At 38.6% G+C, this 13,458-nt stretch overlaps 1 protein-coding gene across 7 annotated transcripts in view; it reads left to right on the forward strand.

The window, feature by feature from the left end:
• The window catches only part of GABRA3 (gamma-aminobutyric acid type A receptor subunit alpha3), a 313,354-nt gene that overhangs the window by 58,776 nt on the left and 241,120 nt on the right, over positions 1-13,458 (forward strand). The window contains exon 1 of one of the 7 annotated variants that reach the window (XM_060292125.1): positions 2,673-2,854. The exons of the other annotated variants lie outside the window; for them this stretch is intronic. The gene's annotated coding sequence lies outside the window, so the exon portion shown is untranslated. Of the gene's footprint in view, positions 1-2,672; positions 2,855-13,458 lie in introns of those variants that run through there. 7 annotated transcript variants of the gene reach the window in all.

A 13,458-nucleotide genomic window follows, 5' to 3' on the forward strand; every position in this document is an offset into this window, starting at 1 on the left:
AAGTGAGGCCCTGCTAACACCTTAATGTCAGACTTCTGGCCTCCAGAATTATGAGACAATAAACTTCTGTTGTTTTAAGCCACCAAATTTATGGTAATTTGTTATGGCAACCCTATGAAATAATACAGCAACCTATGACAGTTCATAATATTTCCTTTTGCCATTTTGCTAATCCAAATTCAATGGGCATTTATGCAAACAAATGTACAAAAAAATACGTACCTCTGCAGGAAGGAGTGTGCATAGTTATGTGCCCACATACAGTTGTTTTATGTATAACTTACATGTTGCTTTGGTAGACAAAAATACTGTACCTGGGGTCAGCAGTCTGGGTGAGGGTCTTGGTTCTGTCACTAATTCACTATGACGTTGTGTGAGCTATATTTTTTCTTCAGGCCAGCTTCTCTTTTTGAAAAATGAGATGGTTATCTTTTTTTAAATTATTTTTTATTGCAGTGTAGTTGCTTTACAATGTTGTGTTAGTTTCTGCTGTACAGCAAAGTGAATCAGCTATACGTATACATATATCCCCTCTTTTTCGATTTCCTTCCCATTTAGGTCACCACAGAGCACTGAGCAGAGTTCCCTGTGCTATACAGTAGGTTCTCATTAGTTATCTATTTTATACATAGTAGTGTATATATGTCAATCCCAATCTCCCAAGTCATCCCACCCCCCATTCCTCCCCTGGTATCCATATGTCTGTTCTCTACATCTGTGTCTCTATTTCTGCTTTGCAAATAAGTTCATCTGTATCATTTTTCCAGATTCCACATATAAGCGATATTATACAATATTTGTTTTTCTCTTTCTGACTTACTTCACTTTGTATGACAGTCTCTAGGTCCATCCACGTCTCTGCAGATTGCACAATTCAAAAAGATACATGCACCCCAATGTTCATTGCAGCACTATTTACAATAGGCAGGACATGGAAGCAATGTAAATGTCCATCAACAGAAGAATGGATAAGAAGATGTGGTACATATATACAATGGAATATTACCCAGCCATAAAAAGGAACGAGATGGTTATCTTTATGGGTCCTTCCAGCTCAGTGACTGAGCCTATGGATCCCTATCTCTCTATATACTCAGTATATGGGTATATGCATGTAGTCAGAGTGGAGCATGTGTGCCTCAATGAACAGAAGTAGAGAGTATTAGGATTTTTTTTTGGGGGGGGGACCAAACAGGATAGTGGTTTAGATAGAAATAGCACAACATGGGAAACATTTTAACTGCCTTCCATGTCCCAGTCACTACATACATATTGAGGTCAGTACACTAAACACACATAATAAAACACATGTTCAATCAGATGCCCTAAAGGACCATTTTGATTCTCTGACTAAATGGGCTGAAAAACCACAATATGAGGGGTTTGATTAAGAAAACTTTTATGCTAATCATTATATATAGGTAGAAGCTGAATTCTTTGTTAGGAGCAGCTCTTTACACATATGTTCCTATTCATATTGCTCCTGAAATGCTCAAAAGGGAATGTTGTGTCAGTGTGATTTGGGGTCCCATTTGGGGACTCACCTTTTAAATTTGGTAGTCTATATTTCACTCTTCACAGATCAACAACTTCACCCGGAATTTTCCTGTCTTAGAGCCTAGATTGTTAGGTGTGAAAGGGTCTTTCAAGATCATGCACATCCATTGCCATTCATTTTACCATTGAGGATAATGAGGGCCAGATTGAAGAAGTGACTTGTCAAAGGTAATAGTCAAGTAATTTTCAGAGGCAGGACTGAAACCTAAGTTCCTTTATTTTATTCTCAGTCTAGGTCTTTTTCTTCCCCCTGTTGCATTGTTACTATACTTTACCCAGGTTTTTTCCCCCAGTGGGAATATAATTCTTTTATACTTTGAGTTAATTCATCTCCTTCCCTCTCTTCTTCCTCCTTGTGCAAACTCACACACTTACATACACCTATATTCCCTTCAGAGGTTTTTGAAAGGAAAGCATTGTGATTCTGCTGCTTGTCTGTTTTGCCTGGAGGTAAGCTCCAGCTGACAGTTCTGTTTTGGGTCTATACTTCTACTTAGTTGGGGGTGGGGGTGGCAGCTAGGTCATTGGCAGATCAATGTGGCCGAACCCTTTCTTCTTAGTGAAGTGGGAATGGCAACCTCTTTGATGTAATTTTTTTTAGCTCATTATCGTCCTCAGAGATGTATGTGAACAGACAGATTTGTCAAACCTTTATTTGGAGCCTGGGCTAAGAAGGCGCACCCAAAGGGATGTAAGGGAGACAGACCACTCATCTTCCGTCTTGGAGCAGCTAGCTAGTAAGCATCACATGTCAACTATGGTAATCCATACTTCCTTTATCCTCCTATTCGCTCTAACCCTTTTGCTCTCTTTCCCTTCCCTTTGCTCCCTCTGCTCTTCCCCTTCTCTCCGAGTTTCCCTCTATTTCTCTGCTGGATACCTTAAAGAATAAAATACTACTTTAGTCTTTCCTAAAAAAACACAGATCCAAACCTTTGCAGCGCTGTTTTCTGAGCCCCAGCACAGCCGCGTGCTCAGCACCAAGCAGTGGTGATTCCAAAACCAGCAAAGGGGGAGGGGAAGAGGGAAGGGAGGGGGGTGAGAGAGAGGAAGGGAGGGAGAGGGGGAGAGAGGGAGAGGGAGAAGCAGAGGGAGAGGGAGAGGGAGAGGGAGGGGGGAGAGAGAGCGAGAGAGCGTGAGCGCGCGCAAGCTAGCGAGCAAACCAGAGAGAGAGAAGAGAGAGAGACCCAGAGAAAGAGAAGAGGAAGCCGAGCTCTGTGAGGGCTGAACGTCCAACTTGTTTCAGTTCATTCATCCTTCTCTTCTCTCCGCTTCGGGGAAGTGACTGTGGCGTTTGGTAAGAAACATAGCTTTCCCTACTTCCCCCTCCCCCAAGCTCAGGTCTCCTTTAGCGATAGCATCTCTCCCCCGTTCTGAGAGTCTCCTTGGGTTGGCCAGCGAGGCGAGACACGCTCTGCAGCTGTGATGCTATCCTGGGTTCCCCAGTGGGGCTGGTGGAAACCCAGAGTCGGCATCTGGGCAGGGAGGCACAGGGATAAAACCTGATTTGAGGAAGGGGGGTTGCGATGTGTTGTATGCGCTATTTGCTTCATTGTCAGTGAATTGTTTTGTTCCTCTTTGGAAGCAGGTCAGCATTGACCTTGCAAATTGCTTGGGGGGCCGGCAGCTGCTGCAGAAAGCCACTGAGTGGCCCCTAGCCAGAGCAGAAAGCACTGTCATGACCCCCCAGACAGCCCTAGGCACAGGGATGGGGTAATGGCTGGAGCTTCCTTTCTCCTTTAACTCTTTCTCTGCAGCTGCTTCTCATTGCTGGAAATGAGAAAGAAGGAGAATACCGTACAGCCTCTTTCCCCATCTCCCTATTATAACTCCCCCAGATGCAAGTGAGTAGAAAGTTGTAAATAACTGTTTCCTTTGAAAGCAGGTTGAGACCTCCCCCCTTCCTTTAAGAGGCTCATTGTAGGGTTGGGCCTGAGTTCCTTCACAAACTTGGGAGGCTTCCCTTGCTTCTCTGTGGGAAGCCCCCATTGCCTGTCCACTCCCCATTCCAGGTAGATGAGCTGACAGACTAGACCAGGGATTCAGATATCCCACCCCATCCTACTGGCAGGCGTGGTATTAGGTCCAGCTGTGTCCTTGGGAGGGAAGAAACACCTGATGGTTTGTTTGGAACTGGATTTCCAGTTTGCTGCTCCTCTGGCTGTGGCTGTGGCTGGCATAGGCAGGAGGACTGGGGGAGGGGTGGCTCTTAGATTGAGAAAAAGAGAGAGAGAGAGAGAGAGAGAGAGAGAGGGAGAGAGAGGGAGAGAGAGGGAGAGAGAGGGAGAGAGAGCAGGGTGAAGAGCCAGGATTCCTGGTGTGAATGGTATGATTTATTGAGGGTCAGCAGGTTCTGGATGTCTGTAGCTATGCAAGGGTTGGCTAAAGCTCTTGTACTATAGCCCCTCTGAACTGTCAGGGGTAGAGATCTGGTTGCTTGATGGGGGCTTTTGTGAGTTGGCAACACTGCCATACCCATGGTTCTAATTATAACACCCACAATACCAATTGCTAACATTGTTGAGTGCTTAGAATGTTTTGGATCTTGGGCTGAGGGTTTAATATGAATTATTCTTACATTAACCCTATGAATCAGATACTATTTTTATCCTTGGTTTACTGATGAGGAAACTGAGGCACAGAGAGGTTAAGCAATTAAATGTCCTGACTGGGAATTAAAACACGGGCAACCTGGTTCCAGAATGCATGGTCTTGACCATTAAGCACTACTGCCTCCTTGGGGAGAATTTTGCATCCTTGTATGTTAGGCAAGTGTAAGTATGGTAGGAAGGGTGCTGCTTGGCAATTTTTTTTGAAAGTAGTAGAATCCTTTGTGTAAAGTAACAGGAACTTAAGAGTGCAGCATAGTGGAGCCAGGTCTCATCTGGGTTTCCTGGAAGGGCTGGGTTTCCTTGGACAGCCTGCTTTCCTTGAAAAGAATGCCAGGAAAGACTTCATATTTCCACTGTCATAGCCTCATCCATTTCACATCCAGCAAAAGACTTCTTTGGGGACCAGATCTTTTTTTTTTAACATCTTTACTGGAGTATAATTGCTTTACAATGGTGTGTTAGTTTCTGCTGTATAACAAAGTGAATCAGTTATACATATACATATGTTCCCATATCTCTTCCCTCTTGCGTCTCCCTCCCTCCCACCCTCCCTATCCCACCCCTCTAGGTGGTCACAAAGCACCAAGCTGGTCTCCCTGTGCTATGCGGCTGCTTCCCACTAGCTATCTGTTTTACATTTGGTAATGTATATATGTCCTTGCCACTCTCTCACTTCGACCCAGCTTACCCTTCCCCCTCCCCGTGTCCTCAAGTCCATTGTCTACATCTGTGTCTTTATTCCTGTCCCGCCCCGAGGTTCTTCAGAATCTTTTTTTTTAGATTCCATATATATGTGTTTTCATATGGCATTTGTTTTTCTCTTTCTGACTTACTTTACTCTGTACGACGGACTCTAGGTCCATTCACCTCACTACAAATAATTTCATTTCTTTTTATGGCTGAGTAATATTCCATTGTATGTATGTGCCACATCTTCTTTATCCATTCATCTGTCAATGGACACTTAGGTTGCTTCCATGTGGGACCAGATCTTTCTCTTATTTTCTGAGAGCTTAGAGTCACCTTGTTCTGAAAATTTTAGCATACTAAAACCTTGGAACTGGAAGGATCCCTAAAGTTTATTAAGCTTTACTTCTCCAACCAGTTCTTGAATTTGTCCTAAGCATCCAGTTCATTGACTAATTTCTATTTGAACTCCCTGCAGTGACAGAGAGCTCATTAGGTGGCTCTTTCTATATTTAAGCAATGCTGATTGTCAGGAAGTAATCCCCATTATAGGCCAAGATCTGTCTCCCTGTAACTTCTATTCATTGGTTCTTTAGGACTATCTAGAACAAATTTGCTTCTTAATAATAGCTCCTCAGATAGTTGAAGACAGCCGTCTCTCTCCCCTCAAGACTTGAATCTGAAGGGACCACAAGGAAGGGACCATCATTTGCCTCATTTTGGGGACTAGACTTTTATTAATATCGCCTATTATCCCATCCTCTTGGTTGTCAGCCACAAACTGGTCATACTGAGTTTTCTAAAGCAGCCTTGATATTGTATGTTCTCTTCCTTGGAAAAGCTTGCTATCTGGTATCAGGTGGACTGATGGAAACAAAAGAGGTCTCTGTTCTTTTCCTAAAAACCAGAAATCAGTGCTATTTCTTCTGAAGCCCCAGAATGTCCATATAGCAGCCAGGTAATAGGCATGTGGGAAGATTTGGGAAGAAAGGGTTAGGGGAAATTTTAAAGGAAAAACTTGAAATCATCATGATTCAAGGTTCACAGTATATAAAAGGTAGAAGAATAAATTGTTATATCGGAAAGTATCTTAGAAACAATGACATCACTGAGGGGATGGTACAGACTGGGATTGGGTGGAATAGAAGTGAGCATGCAGTGTGCTAGAGTGGAAAACTGACCTGGGTATTAGGAAAGTTGAGTTCTATTGCTAGCTCTGAAAAATTGCCATTTACCTTGGACACATGATTTTCTCTGCATGGATCTCAGCTTTTCCATCTATAAAATGATGAGGTAGACTTTATCACCAAGGGTTTCTTAGAGCTGCAATTCTCTATCTGAAGTAAATTGTAATATCTCAGGGCTCTAAGGGACTTCAGAAATCATCTAGGGTGAAATTTAATGTGCAAAAGAATGTGCAAAAGAATCCCCTGAGGATCTTGTTAAAATGTTAATTCTGATTCAGAGGGTCTGGGGTGGGACCTGAGTTTTGCATTTTAACAAGCCGACAGGTAATCCTTAACCTGCTGTTCCAGTGCTTTTCAAACTATCTTGGTGAAGGACCAGTTTTTAAAATTTTTCCAATCCATCACAGATAGTTACTTCAGTAAAATACATTAACTATGAATTACTAGAAAAATAAAAGACATATAAAATATAAGCTCACATTTTATTGTTAGATTCAACAGACATAAAATTAATTTTTTTTCAAGTTGAGTTGCTACAACATTTTGTAAGTACATATTCTCAATTTCTGCCCTTGTATGTTTCTCAATTTCTGTACTTAAGTCATTGTTGCCTGGTAATAAAAGTTCATAGATAAGCACTGATCCTTGGACCACACGTTGAGCAGCACTGGTCTAGGCTACCTGCCCATCTAATTTAAGAGACCCGGATTGGGCCCAGTTATAATTTCTAAATCATCCCTGCCAGATGATCTTTCACCCTCAGGTTAAGTATCTCCTTTGATGGAAAACTTAATATCCTCACAAAGTAATATTACTTGGGTGTTGTGACTGCAATAAAGGTTTTTTAAAGCTTCTATAAATTCCACTCTTAGATTATATATTCCAAGCAAGTAGGGGGCTGTGTCAGTCTGGTTTATTGTAACATCAGCCACTATCCTAGTATATGGCATAGAGTAGGTGCTTAATAAGTGTTTGTTAAGTTAAAGGAACAGACCGGTTGGTGTTAGTTATGCCTTTTGGGGCCATATATTTATTTTTTAAAAAGGTACTTTTGTTTTCCTTCCAACATTTGGGGGGCAATATTCATCCTATTTTACAAATTTCTTATGTTGAATAGAAGGCAAGCTCACCTGTCCCAGATAGCTACCTGGCATCGCAATTTTACTTTGAATTATAGGAGGCCAGGGAAATATTTTTTACATTTTAAGTCTCAAGTTTTTACCTTTAACACAGTCATTCATCAGTTCAGTCGTTCAAACATGGTACTTGCTTATTTGGAGCTTATAGTTTAATGGGGAAGAGGTCATAAATCAGATAATCACACAACTGTGTTATTTTGGTCAGCAATAAATGTTATGAAGGAAAAGTACGGGGGGTAGGGCTATGAAAGTATATAACAGAGGAAATCTGATCTAGCTTGGGGTTTAAGAAAAGCTTCCTTGAGGAAGTAATATTAAGGCCGAGTAGAGACATGGGGGTGGGTCGGGGGTGATGGAGGGGGTGGAGCAGTTTTCTAGATGAAGGGAAGAGCATGCATGAGGGCCATGAGATAAGAGAAGCATAGTGAATTTGGAAAATTGAACAAAAGCTGGGGTGGCTAGAATGGGACACTGTAATGATTTTTGTCTTTATTCCAGAAACAAGGGGACTGATTAAAGGCTTTTCAGCAGGGTGACTGATATGACCTAAATCGAATACATTCAGTATAAGATTATTAAGTGCACACTATGGACCAAAGGCAATGTGGGAGATACAGACTTATTTAGGAATAGCTTCTGCCCTCCAAGATGACACAGTCAAGTAGGAGAGAGAAGAAATATACAAATAACTATAATACTATGAGAATGAGATCCACACCCATAAAAGAGAGGGAAAGGGCTTCCAGCCAAGCAAGAGTTTGGGGGATGGGAAAGGTGTTCTAGGCAGAGTCCAGAAAAGCAGAAGGCATATATTGGGAACAGTTAGTTCAGTTGCACTGGAGAATGGTAAGTATGTGATAAATGTTTTGTGAGATAGTTGGAGGGCTTGACTATGAATAATATTGAATGCTAGCTTGGAAACTTAGGACTATGCTCTATATGTAGTGGAGAGGCAACGCCCTCATTTTATGTGTGAGCAAACTGATCCTGGGAGGTGGAGTGACTTGATTTGACTGAGGTCACGCAGGTAGTGCTACTGCTATAGTCCGCCAAGAGGTGCTGGGTACAGTTGGAAAAAAATATTGGATTGGAGCTCTGGAAAGAAGTTAGCTGGAGAGAGTGATTTGAGAGTCATTGGTAAAGAAGCAGTACTTGAAGTAGAAAGAAGGGGTCTAAGGATTTCTTCTTTGGGGAATGCTTATCTTTAGGATATGGGAAAACAAAGATGAGCTTGTGTGAAGGCTACAAAGGCGGAGAGGTCAGACGTGGAAGGAAAATTAGGAGAGTACAGTAGTATGAAAGAACCAAGAGAGGAGAGGCCTCATTCATTGATAGGACAAATATTTAGTATATACATATGATTGACTAAACATGGAACATATAATAGTGAGAAAAATAGACATGGTCATTGTCTCCTTGGGGCTCATGGTTTAGATGTGGAGATAGATATTATTCTATAAACTGTTGAGCTATATAATTATAAATTGCAATTAGTGTGTAGAGGAAAATGTACTGCTTTAAGAATGAAGGTGGTCAACATTGTTAGACTTTTCACCAAAGTTGACTACTGAAAAATGACACCCAGTACTAACAGTCTTCCCCCACTTTGATGCTCACAGTGCTTACTAACAGTTAATATTGGGTGATGCATATCCCTTTTGCAGATGTTCAACAGATGATAGTGCTGTAAGGAAAGGTTATATGTCATGTTGTTTAACTGAAACTCTCAATGAGCTGGTACTCCTCCCAGATCCCCCAACTTTCCCCATTAAACAAATTAGAGAAAGAGGCCCTTGATAAGAAAAAAAGTTATGAAGAATTAGATATTAAAGATCTCTCTTAAAATAGGATTTCAGATAGCCTAGTCTAGATTCTAGCCCTGGCATGGATGCTGACTTAGGTTCTTGTGACAAATCACTTGTCTTGTTTGGGTCTCAGTTTTCATAACTGTAAAATGAGGAGGGTTGGATTAGACCTGGATGATTTATAAAGACCCTCCCAGCTGTAAGTTTCTATGATTCATGCTCTATTCTATACTACATTCTCATGGTCCTGTGTAGGTAGTTCAGGCTCAGTCACTTATTTAAACAACACTAAGGATTTTATATGGAATTCTGAAGGTTGCTAATTTTGGTGGAATAATTCACAGGGTTTGGAAGAGTTCACAGGAAGGCCCTTTCCTTGTTCCATTCATGAGATTGCTGAAATCATGACTGTTCTGATAGCTAAGGAAAGAAATGACTGTATTCTAAAATCTGTAGTAAATCTGGGTATTGGATGATATTTCCACTATTGCTGGTTTGAAATAAACTAAGAGCACTGAAAAAAAAATGGTACCGGATACTGTGAAATAGAGGCAAGGTGATTATCTTATGTTCTTAAATGTAATGGTCCAGGAAGTCTCTTCCTAGGGGGAACATATATGGTGAAGGGAAATATTGGTTGGTAATAGAAAAACATTTTTTATATTTCAAACATGATTTTTAAAGTATTGATGTTTGTACACAGTATGTCTCCTCACCATACACAGAAGGAAGAATAAAAACCTCCAGGATATGTATTTTGAAGGGTGTTTTTCTCTTTAAAAATGATTTCTTAAAAGAAATCAAGTATTACATAGATTTTTTGAAGGGAAGGGGAGGTGGATGGGGATGGAATTATGTAAGTGATCATAGCATAAAATAACTTTTTAAAATAGTATAAGAGGAGCTCATATGACATATATTTTGAGTATTTTCTATATGAGATACTTCAGTTTTCAGTATCACCCTTAATACATAATATCCAAATCTGGACCCAGCACTCAAGGCATGGCTGACCAGCACCACCATTAAAAACATTTTGCACATTTATTAATCTACCTTAAGGCTGTAATATCTACATTAAACTGCTTTTTTTTTCTGGATATAACAATAGAACAGTCTCATAATAGAAAATTTGGAAAATGGAGAGAAGTTAACACAAATCACCTCTGAATACCTAGCCCCAAAATAACTTGCTCTACCTCCTTCCAGATGTTTCCATGTTTACATAATTGGGATGGTAACCTTATATGTACTATTTTATATGTGGCTTCTCCATTGGTATAATATTGTGAACATTTCCGCATGTGATTCAACAACCTTCAAACAATTTTTAACAGCTACTGTACATAATTTTCAGTTGTATAATTTATACCAAAATTATTTAACAGATCCCATATTGGTCATTTAAATTACTTTCAATTGTAAGTTATTGTGAATAGCCCTGCAATGTATCCTTTTCTACATAAATCTTTGATTCTTTGAACCTCACCTCATTCATGTCTTTATTCAATGTCACCTCTGCGTGGTCTTCTATAACAACTGTACATAAAAATGCAAACCCTTCTCCCTTAAAACTTACTATTTTCCTTTCTTGCCTTATTTTTTCTCTCTGGTCTGTATCATCACCTAACAAACTACATATTTTATTTATTTACTATCTTACTCCTTGTTTTAAAATGTAAGCCCTTCAAGTACAGGGATTCTTTTTTTTCTATTTTGTGTATTGTTGTATCTCCCAGTACCTAGAACAATGTCTGACACATTGTAGATTCTTACTGAATACTTGTTGAATGGATGATTTTCTTAAGACGGGTTTTTATAAGGGGCATTACTGTGCCTAAGGCTATTAAATTTTTAAAGGTTCTTGATACATGTGTGAAGTTGTCTCACTGTATAAAATGGCCAATTTCTGCTAGTAACCCTATGCCAGTACAGGGTATTGTTAGTCTTTAAAAATCTTTGCCAATCAGACAGAATCAAAATGGTATCTTAAAATTTTAATATATTTCTTTTATTATAGTGAGCATGGATACTTTCTTGTGTTTCTTGGTCACTTTGTTTCCTTCCTACGAATGTATATTCATGAGCTGTGTACATTTTTCTTTTGAGAACTTCAGTGTTTCTCATTCATTTGTGTGGACAGATGTATACATTTAGTAGACATTAGACCTTTCTTCTGTGATATATGTGGAATATATTTTCCAAGTTTGTGTTTTAAATTAACTTTTATGCACAAATTAACTTTTATGTAATTATTTCTCTCTCTCTCTCATTTGTAATTGTTTCTGATAAGTTAATGTTTAAGAAGTTTTTCCTCATCCAAAAGGGAATAAGTGCTTAAATGGATTGTGTTTTCATTTTTCCTGCTTATGTTTAATTGTTTAATCCCCCTGGAATTTATTGTGGTGTGAGGTAATTTTCTAAATTGTTTTCCTCTTCAACTGTTTCACAATACCAAATATTTAATAAATCATTTTTCCCACTGTTGTGTGATGCCACATTTAATATATATAAATTGTTATATATAGTAGGTTCTCTTTGGGTTTTACCTGTTTTTTTCTTCTAGTTTGTCTCTTCTTGTCCTAGTTGCAAAGTTTAAACCTTATTGCAGTTGCAATTTTTATTACCTCAGTCCTACTTACTGTGTGGTCTCTAAGCCTCAATTTGTCTAACTGTATAGAGTGTATAATAGCAGTAACATTTATTTTATGCTTTTAATTTTGTGAAGGGGATCTCTCTATCTTTATTTCTGCTAATTGGTTATGGCTGGTATACAGGGAAGATGCTATTTATAATTTTAACTTATTTCTTCACTTTACTCAAATTTATTATTATAAATTTTATTTACATGTTTATTTTCTTTTATTTTTTAATTTTGAAGAATTTAAAATATTTACAAGGAAACTCAGAGAAGTATCTAAAACAATGAGCAAATAACCACATATACACTGCTCAGAATGAACAAGTGTCAGCATTTTGTCATTTCTGCTTCAGATATGTCTTAATGAAATAATGAAATAAATAAAACATTATAGATAAACTTTATCTTCCCTTTGAGTCTAGGCCCAGCTTCATTTCATTCTACATCCTTCCAAAATATAACATGCAGAGCCACCCACATTTGCTTATTTTTCTGTTTGGTCACTTTTTACTAACTGATTTGTAAGAATTCTTATATATTCTGAATACTATTTGTCAGTTATATATGTTGCATATATCTGCCTCTAATATGTCACCTTGGCTTTCTAGTTTGTTTATGGGGGCCTTTATAATAAAGAAGTTTTAGATTTTCATTATAAATTTATCAATCTTTCCCTTCATGAATTGTGATTTTTGTGTCATATTTTCTTATCCCATGATTAAAAAAGATTTTCTCCAAATGTTCTTTAAAATTAAAAAAAATGTGCTTTACACTTACTTTTTTTTTTTTTTTTTTTGCGGTACGCGGGCCCCTCAGTGTTGTGGCCTCTCCTGTTGCGGAACACAGGTTCCGGACGCAGAGGCTCAGCAGCCATGGCTCACGGGCTTAGCCGCGCCGCGGCATGTGGGATCTTCCCGTACCGGGGCACGAACCTGTGTCCCCTGCATCAGCAGGCAGACTCTCAACCACTGCGCCACCAGGGAAGCCCTACACTTACTTTTTAAAACCATCTGGATTTTACTTTTACATGTCATGTGAAATGTGGGTTGATTTTTTTCTATGTAAAATACCATTTGCTTCAATATAATTTATACACAACTGGTTTAGAATGCAGAGTCCATCATATAACTTAATTTCCATAGATACTTGCATCTATTTCTAGGCTGTCTACATGCTCCATTAATCCATTTGTCTACACTTGTGCTGCTTTAATTATGAATGCTTTATAATCAATGTTGATATTTGTAAGATCAACTTACTTTTCACTCTCTGCAGTTACCCACACCCACACCACTTTTCATGTTCTTTCTGAATTGTTTTATTTTTCGCCCTTTGGTCCCTTTAAATTAATTTTTAAAATAAGATTTTCAAATTCCAATAAAATCATGATGATTTTTCTTGGAATTTTATTGACTATGTAGAATGATTTGGAAAAGAATTGACAACTTTTTGATAAAGAGATTTACTATTTATGAATATTATATCAGTATTATTTAAAGTCTATTTTTATAATCTTTGATAGAGATTTGTAATTACAAATACTCTTACATATAAGATATAGTCTTAGGCATCTTTAATTTTTCTACTCAGATTTATTAAGACATACTTCACATGAAATAAAATTTACCCTTGAAAGTATACAATTCAAAGAATTTTAACAAATGTATATGATCATATAAGCATGACCACCACCACAATAAAGATACAGAAAATTTCCCTCACGTCAGAAGACTCAGTTGTGCCCATTTGCAGGCAATTATCTCCCACCACCTACAACCCTGGAAAAACTTTGATCTGTCTTTATAGTTTTGCTTCTTCTATAATATCATA

This window comes from Globicephala melas, chromosome X, assembly GCF_963455315.2.
Source record: "Globicephala melas chromosome X, mGloMel1.2, whole genome shotgun sequence".
NCBI classification, from domain to species: Eukaryota; Metazoa; Chordata; class Mammalia; order Artiodactyla; family Delphinidae; genus Globicephala; species Globicephala melas.